Here is an 8,032-nt window from a genome sequence, read left to right on the forward strand (position 1 = left end):
AAAGTATAGGAGCTGCGGCCATGATGGTGGTAGCCGACGATGACGTTGCGGCAATGATCATGGTTAATGTGAGGTTGACCCGGCGGAACGGAAGAAGGCTGGAAGCAGGTTCTCTTTAGTAGGGAACAAAGGCAATTCGACAGCAGAAGACGAAACAGAAATTCGTGCTATACCGTCTAACATTAATCAGGACGATGCCATCGACAACGTCTTCGGACAGGTCATCGTTTTATTTATGTATCGGATCGGTAAAGAAAATAGTACATTTTAAAGACATCAGTTCTGTACACTTTTGCTTTGGGCTGCCTGCATAGAACAACAGAAGTACCCATATGTTATTATAACGCAAGGTTGAAAAACCAGCTATAGTAAATACATAGCGACATCGCTGCACGACAATGCACCCGCCAAATACAGGAGAAGACCACAAGAGTAAATACATAGGTAAGTTTTGTTCGACAAGTTATGCCGGTGACTAGAACTTGAGATCAAAATAGACAGGTAGGTCATCGCTGGTTTCGAGAATCGGCGTCGAGTCCGCTAGCGTCATTAAAATCGTGGAAGGATCTACAGTGGTATGTATCGGGGAATAATGTCATAAGTCTTACGCGTTTATGACGCTTGCTGTTGACTAGTTACTATGTGAAGACTCGAAGTACGGGACATTGCAGCTTCATAATGATGACAATTCGATTGTTATTACTGTGGCAAAATAACACCTCATTCAATGTATTGGTCGTCTGCCTAATCACTCGTGCCGTACGTTTATTTTTAAACTGAGAAAGCCTTCCTATTTTTCTTCTCCAGTTCAAGCGTTAATTATATGAATTTGCTTAATCTTTTTTGGCACAAGAAAACGATACTAACGACTAATAAGACGCGATAATAATCTAAGTTCAAAATGACTGTTCTTGAGTAACTTTTAAATAATAGAGAAACCAGTGGAACTAAGCCTTTCTGTGGGGAATCTTATGCGTCGCCCGGTGCTTAAACTAGATTTGCTGATGTAAGGCTGTGACTAGAAACGGTCTTTCAGGACTGCACGGGCGTTGTTTAGATAATTTGACTTGTCTGCTTAACCCTCTGCCGTAATGGCCTTTAATGGCCTAATGTAAAGATATGATGTTAGCTGAAGACAGAGTCACAAGCAACATGAGTTTAGCAGGGTGACAGTGCTGAGAATTTTACCCTTACGCAAAAAAGAGGCACCGTCTTCTTTTTTGTTAAATTTAAATTCTTGATAATTATGAGCGCAATTATAAAATAACCTCTAAGCAGAGCCAAAAAAAACAGTAATGGTAAGTGTTTTTGCACTAATTTAATAACGCGTCTTTGATACGCAGATCGTTGAAAATATTGGGTAAACCCTCCGTTGAGCTATTGGAATAAGCACGTCTTCCCACTAAGTAAGTTTTTCCGCACTGAAAAGTTAAATCACTAGTTACTAAATTGTTAATTTAATAAATAATAATTAATGGGCGCGCGTTACTCTGAAATCTATTTGCTTTCCTTGAAAATAGGGTCAAGCCAAGCAGTTGAATAGCAAACTTTATAGCTACATAAATAGAGTCATATCGTTTATGCAAAAACTTAGGCTTAGTCAAATTGAAACATAATATATATATATATATATATATATATATACATAAAGCGGACTTTTAATCTATCCGGTGGGTGATTCCGTGTTTGCGTGGCCTCATCTCTCATCACCTACTTCATCGACCACCTGATCCCCGTCCCCTGTCGATGCTGCCTTTTCTTCCCTTTGCCATTGCTGCCACGAAATAAGACGCACGAGGTGTTAGCCTTGAACACTCATGTGAGAATGGAATACATGAGAAATGTTATCATCAGCGGTGGCAACGGGTGTTCAACAATGGTTATACTACACATTAGCACAAGCAATGATTCGAGCAGGCCGTCGAATGGTTGGGTGGTCCTCATCGGTCCTTCGTGGAAACCGCCGATACGGTGATGCAGTCGTTGCCACTGCCGCTGCCGCTGCCGCTGCCGCTGCCGTTGTCGTACTAACCGAGGCACCGTCAACGCTATTGTCTGCTCTCGCAGTTGACTTTCTGCTGTTGATTTTGTTGTTATTGTCGTCGTCGTCGTCGTCGTCGTTGTTAGCGATGTCGACTTTTTTGAGGCTTGTCTGCTGCTACTGCTGGATCTATATGTGAAGTCCACTGGAAGGGCATCCTTCGACATAGTGCTTCACCGCTACATCACTAGCGCCAGTCTCTCCATGTTGCCGCCCAACGCGCCGCCGTTGCGCCCGCGCACACCGCAACTCATCGCTACCACTCGTCGTTTCGTAACGCTCGAACGCTCTTAACAGATATCCTCACGCACGACCTGGTAAGCGCACAACAACGACGGCAACAGTGAACAACGCGGCAATGACTACGACCGAAGCCGCAATAGCAATTCAAGCCATGGCGTCAACAATGTAAACGTCGTCAATGAGGACAACAACACACAAAAAATGATCAGAGAAACACAGTAAGATTTCGGCAAAAGTCGCCGGAACGGCCGACTACGCCAGCAGGCGCTATATCTTCTACTTCTAAGAGCTATAGAACATTCGTAACGGTGGTAGCCATAAGCCTTAATAGCCCAAGTGGACTTGTTGCCATATAACAAGACGGCTATCAAGCAGCAACGGCGGCGACAGTGGCAGCAACAAAAGTTTATCAACCGCATGGAAGTAATGAAAGCAACAAGCACACATCGAAGCAATACATTAAGGCTGCAGCTGCAATTACCGTAGCGGTAGCGGCAGCAGCTGCATCGCAGCGGCATCATCCTCGTTCGTCCACAATAGCGTTTTTGTTGCTATTTTGCCTATTTGGTGTTGTTGTTGTTGTCAACCGCTGCAGCTTCGGCCAGAACACTCGCTGCTGGTGATTCGGTTCCTGTTATTCTATCCCACGTAATCATGTTAGTAATAAAAATAAACAACAACTCAGTAGACGTTTGGGTGTGTATGAACCATCATCAATACGAGGATGCAATATAGGTGGTAAATAGGAATCGCGAGATAACTAACGAAATCAACCCGATTTAAGTCATCATTAAATTGATACAAAAGCTCTCTAGCAAAGTTTCTACAGAGAGACAAACAAACGTATAGACCGACAGCTTATTTAGGATGAGCACCGCGGCAGAAACGAGCGAAAAAATGCACTCAATCTGAAGGGTAGCAATGAGTGCGTAGATCCGTTCATCGAACATTCACGGTAATAGCGAACGCACAGTAGTCACGGCTACAACAGCAGAGTATGACCGAGCGAGCACGTTAAACGGGATGACACTTGACAGATGCACGTGCGAGCGTGCAGGTACGTAAATATCCCGTTGTATTGCTATGGCGTTCGTTGTGGTGGGCAATATTAGCTATATAGCTATCCATCTCGGAGGGTATGTATTGCTTCGTACCCATCGGAATATCACGTTCTTCGTATCAAAACATGCACACTGCTACTCAAGCTCTAATGATTCCAAATTCGTTTTTTGTTACGCACAATAGTTTCAGCAACAACGACAACAACAACCAGCCCTAAATATCACACAAGAGTTTACTCAGGAGTAAACGTCCTCAATGCGTCCTTAATATTTGCGGCTCCTTAAGATACCCGCTTGCAGATACAGCCTATTTGTGACAGAAGTTCAATTCGGGAGTTAACCCATTTTTTGCATTGAATGATCAGAACTTTTATCGGTTTACCACGGTCTGTTATCCACGCTTTGCGTGTTGTTTAGTTCGCAGCTACTCGGTAATACTCGGTAACTCGGTAATAACTACTCGGTTATTTCTCTAATTCCTCAAAGCCAGTATATCCAAAGAGCAAATGTATTCGACTAAAATAAACAAAATTATGATTACTTAAACACGAAATAATCTCCTAATTGAAACACGTATATGCATATACCTCTTCCTTGAAGTTCTGCTTCGAAGCAGCCCGTAAACATAGTCTAATTAATGTTATTTCCTCGTATTTCGTTCGAGGTTTAACGGACTGGCAAAGCTAGCGACTGCACGAGTGACAAAAGCCGTTCCTGCTAACAAAGCATCCTAAAGAAAAGCCTTCTTCCAGGAAAAAGAACATTATATGAGTACAAGCAAGCCCAGTTTGCCCACCGAATAACACGACACGCCGATGTAGATAGTAAGATACGCCATCTTTAAAGATCCAATTCAATCGGAATATATACTAATACGAAAAAAGTATAATAATAATTATTAAAAATACACAGGTACTCCTATACGAGCCAACAGGCGACCGCTACAGAGCGGCCGCTTAATTCTGCTTGCTACCGATAAGAGCCAAGCTGGCTCGCTTTATGCTAGTGGAAGCGATAAGATGACAGCTCATATAGACGCAATAGCGACAAGCTTGGCTAAAATCCTTGTCCATAGCAATTCGCTCCTATTGACGTTCGACGAAGGGAAGCCAATGAAGTGGGTTGAAGGGCTTCCACGACTCACTAAGGGAAGGAAATAGCTAACTGACGGGCCACAGTTTGAAGGTACCTCCGGATGCACCCCCCACACGTGGTTCGCTTCTCAGATGACGAACTCGGACACGACAAGGCTGTATGATAGTTGTCCTCCCAAAAAGCTGAGTCCGCCAGAATCGTTCTACTGAAGTGGAAACAGCGGTTTGTACAAGATGGGGGGGGGGGAGCTCTACACGCCTGGAGCTGAATTTACGAGTGTTATTGGGTATTCGACATCAAAAAAACGGCAAATCCGTGTGTTGCGTGCGTGCGTGCGTACGTACGTGGTCGCTGCAGGAGTGAACTCCCAAGCTGAGTTGATCATCGCGATGAAAGACCGCGTACTGAGCTGTGATGCTCGCATTATGAGGCACGGCGGACGACGTGTCTTGACTGTTCAGCTTTTGTGCGATCAACAGGGATGCGTCGACTCCAGAACGTATTTGCGGATTGTTGAAGTGGCCAGCGCTTTCTTTAAATTCTTTGAATATTAAAGAATAATATTTTTTCGCTTTCCAGAACTTCATAAAGTTGATGTAGATCTTCTGTTACAATAGGTTTGCAAGCGGAACTTTTACTTCGCGTAGGACCCTAAGCTGAGCTATGTCCCTAGATGGTTTTGAACATTAGTTGGATATCCATCCTTATTGGTTGGTTGACCATAATTGAAGATAACCATCTTTGTATAGATACGATGAACCAGTCATAACGAATCTATTAGGCTGTTACATGCTAATTCGGCAGACATCGAAATTGAATAACCTGGAAACTAGTTGAACTTGGGTGATAATATAATACGCGACTTTTACAGACTTCAAGTAAATAAACAGTGAGATAAGCCTGCCTACCAGTAGCCCTTTTTAGAACATGGAAAGCCCTTTCGCTCACAAGGACATCGATAGAGACCAACATTAGATATCCTTTACTTAGTTCGAAAAATAGTTGAGGCATGGCGACGAGCTCTAGCATTCTCGTAAAGTAAGCAGGCTGCATACTTTTGACTGTCGTGCCAACGGTCCATTAACTTCCTAAGAAACTTCAGGATGCGCACTTCAGTCAATTCTTAATTTTCGTCAACTATCTCATAGTAGCAGATATCCCTGATGGCCATTGAAACTACTACCACTCACCTCACGGCTGAACTTACTCGACACCACCACGGAACTCGGTTTCTCTTCAGGACGACGCTATTGCTCTGCTTGGTTCTTCTGCGCCCAGCGCTTTGTCTATGGTGACCGTAGGCTCCAGGCAGATTTTTTATTGACTAAAGTTCCCCAAACTGCTCGTGGAGTATACCATATACGTTATCAGCTTGCCTGGAGTCAATTCACCGGGAACCTATTTTTTACTTGGCTTTTGCATTCTCCGTACATGGCTTATGATTTTGTAACACGCTACATTTGAAATACTAGTTTTAGCCGACTGAGCTCTTAGGTCTGTTTTCGTAAAAAGCATACTTAACTGCCACAGTGCGTTTTTGTCCTTTGGGTCTTCATTTGGTATTCAACATTCAGATCTTCATTCTTGAAACGTTTACACCATTCACGCATTATGCTTTAATTATGGCCTTCTTATATAATATCTTAATCAATTCTAGATAAATTTCAGTAAACAGCGTTGTGGCCTTCGAGAGACAAAAACTAGACTAGTGAGCGTTGAGTGTCGAGAGTGAAAAATGTCATTCCTTCTTAACTCAGTGGTACTGGACCACACTCGGCCGGTTTTTACTCGCAAACCTCTAAGAGACTGCAGTATTTTTCAGCCGAATTTCGTCTGCTAGGGGCGCGGAATTCAAAAGTTATTCAATTTTAAAGTTCGCTGCCCTAAGATATGATGCAGCCATGTGCGAGCACGATTACAAAGCTTCAAAAAAAAACCATTTTAATAGAACAACTTCACAGCGTCGACACGACAGGTACTTCTAATATCTATTAATCCACTAGTCCAGTACAACCATTTGAATGCTCTATCGTTAATGGTGCAGCATCTTGCCATCGCTGCGCCTCTACACTTAGTGAGCCGCAGGTAAAATACACAGAGTAATAGATGAGTGGACAGCGTCTTCCTCTTCGAACTTTTGGGCTACGCAATAACCTAGCATCGAACTTGGGCATACACATATTTTATTTCGTACTGGGAGCCAGGCGCGTGGTGGAATGCCCAACGAGGACGCGGGACGAAAAACACGAGACACTTAAATTACACTGTAGATAGTTAGTACAGAGGTCAACAACAGCAGTAACAGCCAGTACATCGATTCATAATGAATTTAGTGCAGACAACGACATCGAAGACAATAAAAGCATCATACAACCACACCTCTTTCACCGTCATAGTCATTAGCTATAACAACACTATCATAAAAAACAGCATCATCGTAATCGCAGGTGGCAGCAGTAGGGGTAGTCGCATATACTCGGCAATATTTACCCACCATACCTAAATACCTGTATTTATAGTAAATACATAGCATCTATATAGAGACAGCCAGTAAATGTTATGCAATGCAAATCGGTTACAGCTGGCACCGCTTCCAACGCCGCCGCTATGCTCCTTCTGCTACTGCGAATTCTCCCTGTTGACGAGAAATCTATTGTTGCCCGCCGGCCCGCCTAACTGGGCTTACAGAACGCCCTTGTTGTTTCTGTCGTCATCATCCTCATCGTTCGCCGTTCGCTTGCTCGTTGTAAATCAATAGTTGTTGCGTTTGACGACTGCTGACAACGTTCTTGCGAATAGCGGTAGCAACCTCACTGCAACGTTAGGTCAGTCCTTTTCGTTGCTACGAGAGCGACGACGGCTTCCGCGATGGCGGCCAAGGAGATCAGCGCTACGAGCGCCGCCATGACAGCCATACTACATATATATGGCTGCGGTTGAATACTCCTGCGGATCCACTGGGAGGGAAATGGAGCATTGGCCGAAAAATGCTCTTAAACGGCTGTCGCCGCCGCCGCCTCTTGCTCTCGGCGGGTTTCGCTACGTTCTGGCGTATCAACGGAGCAACTGGTTGTTACTGATGTCGATGGCTGGTGTTATCGCCGACGGTAGAGTTTGCTGTCGTCAAACGTCGAGCTCCTAACGTCCAGCTCTAAAGAACCGAAGATAGATCGGCTTTGTGAAGGTGCACATGAAAATGGCAGCATGCATACATCTGTTCCGCTACGATGCCACTTAACGCGTAGGCAGTACAGGAGAAAAAGTTGTAGACAGAAAGAAACCTACGTCATGAGAGACTCGAAAAAGGCCTACGCTTGTAGCCCTACTACAAAGAAAAATATCCTTAAGGAATTCTTGTAAAAATATTATATGGCGTAGGCAGAAGGGATTCAAGTCAGTGTTAATGCGGTGGTAATAGGTACAATGACCTGGTTCGCTCTATCCTCCAAGATTCCATAAAGTATTTAGGAGAAAGGACGCAAGACAGGCATAGTATTCACAGAGGCTGCAGTTGATCGGTCACGTTACTCATCATTTCTATGTAATAGCGATAGTGTCAGAGCTGCTGTGGAGTGATTCTTGGTAGAACATT

At 43.9% G+C, this 8,032-nt stretch overlaps 1 long non-coding RNA gene across 3 annotated transcripts; it reads right to left on the reverse strand.

Annotated features, from left to right (window-relative positions):
- Window positions 1-202: 202 nt before the first annotated feature.
- LOC111268816 (uncharacterized) lies at window positions 203-4,000 on the reverse strand. 3 transcript variants are annotated; one of them, XR_002685420.2, is made up of 3 exons: window positions 3,140-3,938; window positions 1,657-2,923; window positions 203-1,421 (listed from the first exon to the last, which is right to left on the reverse strand). It is a non-coding gene; the product is annotated as an uncharacterized LOC111268816 (long non-coding RNA). The 3 variants fall into 3 exon arrangements; XR_002685421.2 differs by having other exon boundaries at window positions 1,657-2,355; window positions 2,766-3,926; XR_002685419.2 differs by having other exon boundaries at window positions 1,657-4,000.
- Window positions 4,001-8,032: the final 4,032 nt, after the last annotated feature.

This window comes from Varroa jacobsoni, unplaced genomic scaffold, assembly GCF_002532875.2.
Source record: "Varroa jacobsoni isolate VJ856 unplaced genomic scaffold, vjacob_1.0 scaffold_1322, whole genome shotgun sequence".
Classification (NCBI taxonomy): Eukaryota; Metazoa; Arthropoda; class Arachnida; order Mesostigmata; family Varroidae; genus Varroa; species Varroa jacobsoni.